This window comes from Oncorhynchus clarkii, chromosome 4 (assembly GCF_045791955.1).
Source record: "Oncorhynchus clarkii lewisi isolate Uvic-CL-2024 chromosome 4, UVic_Ocla_1.0, whole genome shotgun sequence".
NCBI lineage: Eukaryota > Metazoa > Chordata > Actinopteri > Salmoniformes > Salmonidae > Oncorhynchus > Oncorhynchus clarkii.
Window position 1 is genome coordinate 22,207,071 of NC_092150.1, and position 12,437 is coordinate 22,219,507.

The window sequence follows — 12,437 nt, forward strand, 5'->3', positions numbered from 1 at the left end:
ATTGCACATCTTTCTATTTTCCCCATGGCAAAATGTGTAGAATTGCAGGAAGTTAGCTGTTTTCCACCCACCCATGAAATGCCAGAAAACTATTTTTGCTTGTAAAAATGCACACCAACATCAGCTCCACTGACTGACTGACACTGGTCCATTTAGCTAGAGAGGAAGTTCTCTTACCTGTGAATTCTATGAAGGAACAACAGTTCACTTCAGCCAAACAGGGCATTCATTTTGAAAGCAGATCAACGTCAAGTCAAACTAATGTTTGCTCAGTGGTCTTTACTGCCAATGTCCAAATTGGTATCTATTACTGTACAGTAAAAGGACAACTTAACAGAAAATGTTAGTATTGTTTTAATGAGTCCGCCAATATTATTTTGATTAAATGTTTGACCCAACATGTTAGGATATTTATATTGCTTAAAATATTTGATATTTGTTCTGATTAAGTTACTCTGAAATTCAAATCAGAATTAATATTATAGACAGATAAATTAGCAATACTGTGCAAGAGGATACAGTCGCACAGCATATTTACTCATTACATTTGAATGGCTGACCCCTTTCTCCTTAGACACCTGAGGCTGTCTCTAACACACATAATGTAATACCATAGCTAGTGGCTATTGTGCTGGTCCATTTAGAGGGATTTATTCATGTTTGCTGAGCAACGTTTGACTATATCACTGCAGCCTCCTAATCAGGATGTGCGATGAATGCTGAAGATCCTCTTGTGTTTTCCCAGTGAGGTTGTTTGTTCTTTGCTGTTTTCATCCTTTAGGGTTTCATTGACTCAAGCCTTCCTCACCATCCTTTGACAATGGTAGAGGGGATATGTTGTGTTGCATGCATACATCCAGAATGATCAATAGGTTTACATGTTTTGCTTGGCATGCTTTCTAATTTGGTTCAGAAGGAAAAAGAATTAGACTTGCTCCTGTGCACACATTATCTCCACAAGCCGAAACACCAGCATCTGTATCTTAATATTTATTTTCTCAATTTCTCCCTCTCCTCTTTTCAAGTCAGTGTGTATCGTGTGCAGCAGTGATTATAGTCTAAAGGTTTCCCCACTTACCTTGGCATGAACAATGAGTTCTCCCTGAATAGGTGGTATTCACATGGTTAGACTTTAATGGCCTTCCAAGGTGATATGTTGAGGGGGGAGGGTTAAATCTCTTCCGCACAACCAGAGCCTGAAACACATAGAAATGATGCGTTGTCTGTGGCTGTGCCTGGATAATGAAGGCCTCCTTATCTTAATCTGCCAATGCAGATGGTGAGAATAACCTGCATCACAGAGACAGTGCTGTGAAAAGGAATAATGAGACATAGAAAATAATATTTGCACCAAATTAAGAATTTGGTTCATGGGTTTTTGGTTTGGCAAAAAGTAATTTTAGTCATTATGGGATATATAATAAGCCAGTTGTATTGATTTGTTGGTAAATGCAGGGACAGAAACCATCAAAATCAATATGCATGACTCTAAAATGTCAGTTTTGCAGAGTATGTGGTAATTCTGTACAGCTTTTCACAATTTCACAAATATGTTTTATGTCTTTAATTTAAACGTATTTAAACAGGGAAATCCCATTGACGACAACGGCCTCTTTTACAAGGGAGTAAATCAAATAATGTTCGATTTTGATAAACAGTCTTCAAACTGTTAGCACTTATTTACTGACCAAACTGGCATCACCAAAACTCTTTCAGCATTTGTAGATAATTATATAAAGACGATTAAATCCCCCCAAATCTTGACTGCTGTTCATGAGGCTCTTAATGTGCTTTGGGTAATTGAACATGTCCAGAGATGTTTTATGTACGATGTGTTTTACCACAATATCATCAGCTTGGCAGTGTTTACATACAGTAATAACAAGTTCTGTCATTCAGGGACTCCATGAATTCACAGGCAGTTTGGATTTATCATAATCTGCTTTCCCTTGGTCCACATTTGTATAGAAAACACAAGATTTCCTTTTTCTGTAATTGCCTCTCTTAATTCCATGCACCCCATCAAGCCAAGATTGGAAATATCCAGATTTTTGGGACATCTTGGGACTCAGACAGTAAAGATTTGGGGGAGCTTGAGATTTTATGTTGGGACTTGAATGGTGAAAATAACTAGTTTGAAACTGAAGCGGAGTGGGCTGCATGGACATGATAAAAAGTAAGAAATTAAACATCTTAGTTTTAACCCAGCTTGCAAAGATAGATGGAGTCTCTGCTTTTCTGGTGTAACATTGACAGCACTTAGCTACTGTGGTAATCTCCTCCACATTGTATGAACAGGGTGCCCTTGAGGGTTACACTGGGGATGGGGCGTGGGGGGACAGTTAGTGGGTGACATTAAATGAAAACTTACATCCTCTTCCTAGTTTTTGCTGTGTGGCCGCTCTGGCACACAAGGAGGAGAAGAGAACAGACAGCAGTGGATAAATGTTTCGTTTTTTCCAGAAATGTTAATGAATATACACCATAGCTAGCCAAATGGGTAAAGTGAGGATCATCCAATGAATACTAAAAAGCTATTTTGTTCTCTAATGTTGTTCTGCAAAGTTGCATGGAGCACAGCTGGTAATTCTCTAAGCATTGTATATTCCCTTGAATAGTTTCAACAAGCAGAACAGTGCTGATGATGGGGAAATTTGCTTTTTTACTTTCACTCCTGATTCTAAAAACATTTGTTGATGTGCTGCACATATACTATGGAGCCAGATTTGCTGTGCCCTCCCTGACAGCCTAGAATCATCTTCAAGTGGGAAGAAAATGGTTTGATTTTCTTTCTAATTCATCTGCTATAGTGTTACGTGGGCTAGGTTCCAAGGCTTCCCAATTTTCTGTTGCCTATCTCTCTTTTACCCCACACCTGTTAGTCTCACACTGACGTGAACGTAATGAGATAAACAACAACAACATAGAACGGACTGAAACAATCAGAGACAATTTGATGAGAAGAGGCCATCTGCTGTATGTATTATCTCTATTGAAAAAGCATATTTTTTTGGCTTCGCAAGATTTGGAGAGATTCATGAAATGTGTATATTTTTCATATAATTCTTTCCAGTTTTGAAGGGTTACTTTTCCCTCAACGCGAAGCTAACATGGAGGGAGCTGTTTCAATCAAACTTAGTAAATGATTGAGTGTTCTTTTCCAGAGGAACATCAATTGGGGGATAATGATACAAACTTTCACATTTTGGAAAGGGTTGCAGAAGGCTAACATTTCCCTTTGAATAAGATACAGATTAAAGTGTAGTCCAGTTTCTGTCATTTATGGAGTGATTTGGTGTTCATTACACACATTGTGCAAACATTCTTTCAAGTTATATGAGAGCCCTCCACTGATGGATAGGATAGGTTTACACAACAAGTACATTTTATAATGAAACTGAAATTGAATACGGTATACAGCAACCGCTAACCATGTATCAGAGGTGTCTGTAAAATGACCTGTTTGTCTTTCAATCTGTAAAAAGGGTGATTGGGGGTGTCTGTCATAGTCTTATCAAAATAATGATAGACTCTTAGGTGAAGTATACCTTTTGAAGTATACATCTTTGATGTGATTGCTGCACTACCTCACATTGAGAAGATGAGTGTTGTGCTGTGAGTTGTCCGGAGGTTAGATCAGGGTTCAGGATCATTGTCACAGCTCTATTCTCCCCTGGGAAATTGGCTGACCCTGATGGCTTCTGCAACAGCTCTTCCTGCATTAAACTGGCCTTTTGTTGCCTTGATCCACTATCACACGATCTATCTTAACACCCTATACATTCATCTAGTCAATAATTAATTTCATATCCGGGGAACCAGGGTGTTTGTGTGTTGAGTTGTTGTGTTTCCTCCGAGCTACATCCTCATATAATTTAGTGGTGACACTATCTCCTAAGTTTACCACCTTTAGAAAATTGGAGGCAGTGATGTGGAAGAAGTGGCTGCCTTCCATTCAGCTGTCCATCAAATGGTCTGGCGTCTGGGGCTTTAACTTTTCATGGGAGATTCTCTGGGCTCAAAGTGGAACTGGGTTCTTCACCGGTCCACCCGAACCCGAATTCCCAAGACCTGGGACCCAAGTGGGTATGGCTCCAAAATTCTAACTTTTTCCCCAAGGTCCTGGTCGGGTTCTGTTTGATTGTCATCTGGTCTCGGGTCTATGTAACAACAGGTGATAACTCAGTGACTTTCAACGTGGCACCGTCATAGGATGCCACCTTTCCAACAAGTCAGTTCGTAAAATGTATACCCTGCTAGAGCTTCCTAAGTGCTCTCAACTCTAAGTGCTGTTATTGTGAAGTGGAAACGTCTAGGAGCAAAAATGGCTCAGCCGCAAAGTGGTAGACCACACAAGCACACAGAACAGGACCTCCGAGTGCTGAAGCACGTAGTGTGTAAAAATCGTCTGTTCATCGGGAGCTTCATTAAATGGGTTTCCATGGCCGAGCAGCCACAAACAAGCTTAAGATCTGGAGTGATGAATCACGCTTCACCATCTGGCAGTTCGATGGACAATTGTGGGTTTGGCGGATGTCAGGAGAACGCTACCTGCCCCAATGCATAGTGCCAACTGTAAAGTTTGGTGGAGGAGGAATAATGGTCTGGGGCTGTGTTTCATGGTTCGGGCTAAGCCCCTTAGTTCCAGTGAAAGGAAATCTTAACGATACATCATAAAATGACATTCTAGACAATTCTGTGCTTCCAACTTTGTGGCAACAGTTTGGGGAAGGCCCTTTCATGTTTCAGCATGACAATGCCTCCGTGCACAAAGTCAGGTCTATACAGAAATGGTTTGTCGAGATCGGTGTGGAAGAACTTAACTGGCCTGCACAGAGCCCTGACCTCAACCCCATCGAGCACCTTTGGGATGAATTGGAACCCCAGGCCTAATAGCCCAACATCAGTGCCCGACCTCACTAATACTTTTGTGGCTAAATGGAAGCAAGTCCCCGCAGCAATGTTCCAACATCTAGTGGAAAGCCTTCCCTGAAGAGTGGAGGCTGTTATAGCAGCAAAGGGTGGACCAACTCCATATTAATGCCCATGATTTTGGAATGAGATGTTCGTCGAGCAGTTGTCCACATACTTTTGGTCATGTAGTGTATCTACATGACTTTCCTTGTCTACTGCCATGTAATTTTCTATCCAATCAGGAATAGTACAGAGAGGCCAACACATTTCTGTTTGAGGAAATGAAATCAGCTCTCCGTGACAGAGAAAAAAAAACTGAGCAAAGAAACATTGTACCAGCCTTCCAATCTGCCACATGTTGTCAGATGCTTAAACAGAAGAATTAAAGTGGTTGTATCAATTGCAGTTAAAAGTCAGATTTTACTTGCTTGGTGTGATGGGGCATGTACCGTGACTCTATAACTCAATCTCTGCAGATTTCACCCTTGCTTAATTTCCTTAATCGTAAAGCAGCATGTCTGCCAACACACTCCCCTTGGAGAAATGGTTATCACATCCCTGCACCAAATCTGCATTTCATTTATTTTCATTGTGCTGCAGTTGACTCTCAAAATGCTCATGTTATGTCTCAGGTTTAGCATTCTGGTAACAGTTACCTGCAAATGCAAGTATCTATCATATAAATCAAGGGGTATATAATTTTAGATTTTTTCTTACTGGAAATCTCATGGACTGTCGATTTAGCTTGAGATAGATTTTTTGCTAAATGTTCATTCTCATCATAAAACAGCAGCTCTGTTTCAACAGTAACGTAAGTGCAACTATGGGAAATTGCATTATGCGAAGGTTCTTTGAAACACATTGGGAAATATTTTTGAGAGTGAATGGTGTCAAATTGCTTTTGTGAGGCAACCTTCGTGGATCAGTTTTCGCATAGCTACCATTTGCAAGTGGAACCCTGGTGTTATGTGTCCAATGTGACTGTACAGTCAAGGAGAGTAGAGGCCTATTAGCCATGTCTGGCTCAATTGATATTGCCTCCAGGGCACTCTGTTTGAGGGGTGAAATCTATTGAAGTGTGGGTGTAAAATGGACTTTGTTCAGGTAGTTACTTTGTTTTCATGCTGATAATATTCATTTAGGTGGAAGATCCAATCCTTTTCTTCTTTGCTTCCTGTTTTTTTTCTGCCCCTTGGATTAAGATCCAGTGAAAATGCAGGAGAAAATGAGCTCCCAACTGTCCTCTGAATACACCCGTCATTGATTTTTATGCTACCGATACAAAAGGTATTGCTTAATGTACTTAATTCCAATAGAAATATCCTGAATCTTGGTTATGTTTAGCCTTCCTTTTGAAAACTGTGTGTGTGTGTGTGTGTGTGTGTGTGGGGCGGGGGGGGGGGGGGGGAAGACATAGAATTGTGTGCTTTTAATATTTCTCATTACAATCCCAAGCAAGCAATAAACAGAGCATTGCACCAAAGGAAAATGGTTGACCAATCATTTCCTGAAACACAATGTCCTTGTACTAAACAATATCCCCCTATTAGATCCAGAATAGTGTGGTGTCAACATTTGGTTTTCATTCCAGTAGATAAACAATGCCATAAATTGAATCTCATCTGCACCATTAATAAAACCTAGAGGAACTGAATGAAACAAGATGTAAACATGCCATATTATGTACTTGTTGTATTGTCTATTGTAAATGTAGTATACTGTATACGTTCTACTGCTCAAGGCAGTGTTGCTTATTTATTTTTTAAAATCTCAGAATTTATGTGTTATAAACACACAAATAGGGATGCAAAGAGGTGTACAAGTTTGGATTGGATCTCAGTCAATTGTTTTCATACACACTTGTTCTGTTAATATTTTGACCGACATTTCCAGTGGTTTACACTTCTTTCAGAATGTTCTGTTTTGGCATATTTAGTTTGACCAAAAATAATTATAGTATGCATGTTGGTAAGCCTTAGAAAAACACCTTAAAGGCCCAGTGCAGACAGTTCAGTTTGTCCTGTGTTTTGTACCATATTGTACAACAGCTGATTAAACTAACACTGTAAAAGTGTGAAAAAATCTGATCAGTGTTATTTCCTTATAGTTGCTGGTTGAAAATATAATCTACACAGGACCTTCTAATCAGTTTACATGGGCTGGAGTTCAGGCTTGCCTGGTGACCCTTTACTGACTTGCCTGGTAAATTCATTAATTAACAAAGAGTTCCAAACCTATCTGCCAATAACAGCTTGTTTTAAGTTTTCCACTCCCAACTCAGACCACTCCAAGACAGTCCTAGTAAAATTCTTGCTTGAGGAATTGTTTAATGCAAAAAATATTTTTTTTCCCATTTTAATGGTTCCATTACGGTACTTAATTGTTACCCAGAAATGATTTGATATTAATATGAAAACAAACGGCTGCATTGGGCCTTGAAGAAAACAGAGAGTCCACCCAAGTCAAACGAGACCCCATATCTAAAGGATTTATTTTGCTGAAGCCTTGGGTTGTGTCCTCTTGTCAAGACCCACCTATCTCCTCCAGTACATTATCAAATGTTGTAATTTCCTTGGCAAGCTTGATGTTTATTGTGAGGCTGAAATTGAAAATGTTCTATAATGGAGGGAGCTTCACAGTCCTAAACCAATTCTGAATCTAAATTACTTGCTTCTTTTCAATGGCATCGACTGAAGAGAGCTTTGTGCGCCTCGTACCTAATCAACCCCCAGTGTGACCCCGGATCTGCCAGCCCTCCTGGATTAATGATAAAATCCTTGGTTCAAACAATTATTCGACCTGAAATGGCTGTCCATTTTACTCTGAAAATTAAAGAATGTGAAATTAATTTTTTTCCCGGGGCTCAGCATGTTGTAGAGTAGCACTTATTCCTGATCTCTGCCCCATAAACTCTGGATTAGAAAAAAAAAGGTTTGCTTTTTCGTCTTCTTATTTTGTGGCGTGTGAAGTCGCAAACCGCTTGCTTGTCTTTTATACCCGATGTCAGAATGGCAAGGCACAAACAGCTGAGACTGCCTCTGACAAAATGAAGAGAATGTTTGCTCCTTTCTTGAACTCCTGCACCCCATATGGAAAATACAATTGTTATAATAGATTTATAATATGCTCAAATTGAGAGTGGAACATTATTCGCAGATAAAGAATTATGCCAAGCAGGATACGGTACAATTCAATAGATGTTGATGGTATTTGGTAAGAGAATGGTAAGCTGGTAATAAACAAAATATGTTTTTATTATTCACTCCTCGTACAGCCTAATAATTATAATTGATATCCTAATGCAGGTGTATTCAACTGAACTAGCCCAGAGTTATCAGATGAGATTAGAAGAGACACATACCTACTAATACCAATGTTCATTTCTGTGGCGGGCTGTTTGTTGGTGTTGGAGTGGCTGAAGCTCTGTCATTCCTATTGAATCCTGTTAGATGAAGGCAACAGAGGAAGGATGCTACATGGTGTTATGTAAGATGTATTTTCAAATAAGCTCCTGTGTTTTTGCTCCCTCTACCTAACACCAGAAGGGGGCACTCTGTCATGTAGCTGCCAGAGCCGTTCCTCCAACCCCCCTCAGATAGCAGACCAGGAAGGAGTGATGGGCAGGGGATTTAATCAGTAATTACTGGCAGTTTGTCACCATTAGAGAACATAGCAAATGGGTTTGATATGGCTATTAGATATAACCATAACAGTTGTGATTATATTGTGTGGGCATGGCTGTGTGCTGGCTTTATATCTCCCCTGAGACTACTCAAGTCAGATCATGTTGTCAGTGGTATATCACATCTCTATGAAGACACCAGGAATGGGTTATTCTACAAAAATAGCAATATAGATAGTTGTACTGATATTGACATTTAACTTATTTCTTGATGTGTACATATTGAACTTAATTTCATATTGCAATATTACCCCCAATTTCTTTAGATTACAATGAAAATCAAACTTTTAAAACTTGTTGGGTATGATTTGATTTGGGTGGTACATGCAAGAGGTACCATTTTCCAACACAAAGCGTTAGTCAAAGGTGCTGGGAGAAATGTGTTCAGGGCTCAGACACTGTTCAGGGTTTCTAGGAAGAAAGCAATGGAAATGTATTACCATGGAAACAGGTTCAGTATCATTCATGCTGGGCAAATTAGTAATGATGTTCGCCTCCTACAGATGTTGTCTGTTTGACTGTTGACAAGAAGAAAAAGTTCTTGTGACATTTTTGCAAAAATGGAATTGCATTTTTCTGAATTGATTAGGCTACTTTCAAGCTTTAAAAAAAGAAAAACCCAGTAAGATACAGTATGCTGAAAATTGAAATGCTGAAAGCATTGACACGTACTAAAATAATTCATGTAATATTTAGGACTGCATGAATCATTCAAGTCATCAAAAGCAAAAACAATATGGTTGTGTACCATAGCTATACCTCAACAGCTCTTGGTACAGTATATGATGTTGGCAAACACATAAACACTTACTGTGGCTTGAAAGGGGTCCACTAAAACACATACAAGTTTGCAGAATCACATTCCATAGTTAATTATTTTTCATTCATATGCCAGGCCACTCAAAAGTCTCCTTAAAATTGACTCTTTTGTTGAATCCAACACATAGAATAATACATTCGGATTTTCGACTGAATTGTGTACACCATGAGATTATGCATTGCAGCATGAATTTTCTAGCATGAATGAAAATACGACCTCATTACTTAAACTGTATCTCTAACACACTGTCTGTCAGTCATCTGTAAGTATGAAGCAATGCATTTCCTAAAGTATGTATTATTAAAATACCCCTAAGAACTGGCCAGATAGATTCCATGGCACATTTTGAGATAATTACCCTCAGAGATTGATTATTCTAACCAGGACCATTTCCTTACCTGCACAGAAATCCAGTAAGAGGATTATTCTAAGCTATCACCTTCAGCTCTCCTATGTTCCTTTGACTATTGACTTGTTGATCTGAAAGCTACAGTATGACGGTAAATGTGGAGCTTTAGGGAGACTTTTCTCTCTGCTTTGAACCTTGATTAAAGTCCAGAGGGTTCATACTTCCATTCAGACAGATAAAGGACCATATTTGAGCTGAAACATAAATAAGAACTGCAGCGAAATCAGTGACTGAAAATGGAGACATCAATATAGAGTTGAAACAGTTCTGCCCAGTGGCCGTAATATGTGACCATAATATGAAGAATAATAGTCATGGGAATCTCAAATTTTATTAAAATATTTTCGGAAAGACATGGTTTCCTCTAACTTGCATTCGGTCAGTAACGTTAAAGGTGTCATAAGTCAGTCACGTAACCAGAAGGCAGTTCCTTCATTATGCATGTTAGACAATGGCATGTTCATGGCTGCACTAATTATCATTCTGAGAATGTACCAATTTGTTGCATTCAAACTGACAGTCAGCCTTGGGCCCTGAAAGGGGCAGTACACCAACCATTGCAGTCAAGTAAGAAGGGGCCCTTTCATTCAGGGTAGTGGGACAGGAATGACCCTGTCGTCGCATATGTGGGCAAGGAAAGGGCAGCGTGCCAGCATCACCAGTCTGCTCCCAAGCTTCATCACTCAGGCCATTAATCCACCGTTGGGCTGTGACTTCAGTGGATGTCACGCTGGGCCGCCAAAATAACCGCCACTGTTGCTAGGATTCGGAAATACTGGCCTCGTGAATATTTCAATTTTGTAGGTTTAACCCCCGCTCTCTTTTGCATCCTGCGTCTTACAGAAGCATAGGGCCCACTTATTGGTCTGTATTTACATAAGCACTTTCTTGGAGTGTATCAACAAAATAAACCACCGAAAATGCTATTATTTTGACATCTAAAACATTTGTTGGCATATTTTATGACATTTATCATAATAGAATCACTCCGTATAGGTATTTGCCATAAACATAAAAGTACAAACCCTGGTGGAGTATTTTGTTGTTTTTGGACAGCATTGCAATAGCGAGAGAACCTTTTACTACAGCATTCTCTCATCATGCTGCAAAAAGCTGACTGTCACTTTGTTTGTCTGTCTTTGTTGTGGTGAGTCTGTCAGAGCACAAGAACGGGAGCAGCCTGTCAAATGATTGACTTTCTATCTTTTACTGTAGGAACAATAGAGCAACATCTACCAGCTCTACAGATGTGCCTTGATGGTTCTCTTCATAACACCATTAAATGACAGGAAAAGATGCTGTTGGCTGTGTGAGAGAAGTTTGTATGGCCAAGCATTTTGTGTTCTGCAGACTCATGAATGCTATCTTGTTAACCAATGCAGACCTAGAGAGATGAGGGCCATTTGTAATTTAAAAACCTGCTTCCTTCATTCATCTGCCAGTGTAAGAAGTATTGTCCTACAAATGGTCATATATCAGTGGGGGCATGTCGTATATATGCATCTGAATCTGTTGTGTAGCCTATAGTGTGCCAATGTCTTCAGCTTCCTGAAAGAAAATGTTGCACAAGGACAGGGAGAAATTATGCATAGCAAAAGTTTAGGTACGTGCTGTGAACATTATCTCGAAGGTACTGACATAAAACATTTATTTTGCTCCTGAACATGTGCCTCCAACATTTGGCAAGGAGGTGACAGAAATATTATGCTTGGCACAAGACACTGAACCATTTATCAACCACAACACACTCCCCCCCCCCTGCCCCCCAAACTTGGGGACAAACATTTCTCTAATGAGGCCTGTCCGGGCCGGATCTCCACTGGTAGGGAGAGCTTAGATAATGATCAGGCCGGGTCTGAATCACTGGCCTGACCTATGGCATAGTTAGAGTGCCATTAATATGCAATGGGGCCTCCTGTTTGTGAGGCTGCTCTGTGAACCAGGCTTGACTGGTGGACATTGTTTTGCTCCCAAGTTTGAGAATGGTGTTTTGGCAGCAGAGAGGGTCCCCAAGCTCAACCGCCCTCCACAGGGAAGACTCATTATGACATAATTCCACATTGATCCACTATTAATAGTTCATGACATTGGCAGTATTTTCATCCAAGTTCTTTAGACAAACTGAATGTACAGTATATGGTAAGAAACTATGCAACTGCCCATACTAAGACATCTGGTTGCAAAGTACAGTACCTACATACATTATAATCTCACAGTTGCCCTGGGATAATGGCTGTGTAATGTGCTGCTATCTATTATTTTGACATTGCATTGATATGCCAGGCTGAGTGGGTTATCTGTGCCAGGTATGGTGGCAGTCGAGTGAACACCAGCCATGTGTGTTCTGGTGGCCCAGACACATACAGTATACACACCAGTGTGTTACTGGCTTTACTTGTTTTGGTGGTCCTGGCCAGAGCACGAGTGGTTAATATGGACAAATAGGAGGCAGGGAGACTGGGGGATTATGTGGTGGGGGGCTTGGTTTACGGTCACAGACTTGGCTTCGGGACTGAATGAGAATGTCTGTGGTTGGGTTGTGGGGCCAAAGGGGAGAGGAGATGACACATCAAGATTGTCTTTGTCAGTCACAGTCCCTCTTTCTCTTCTTC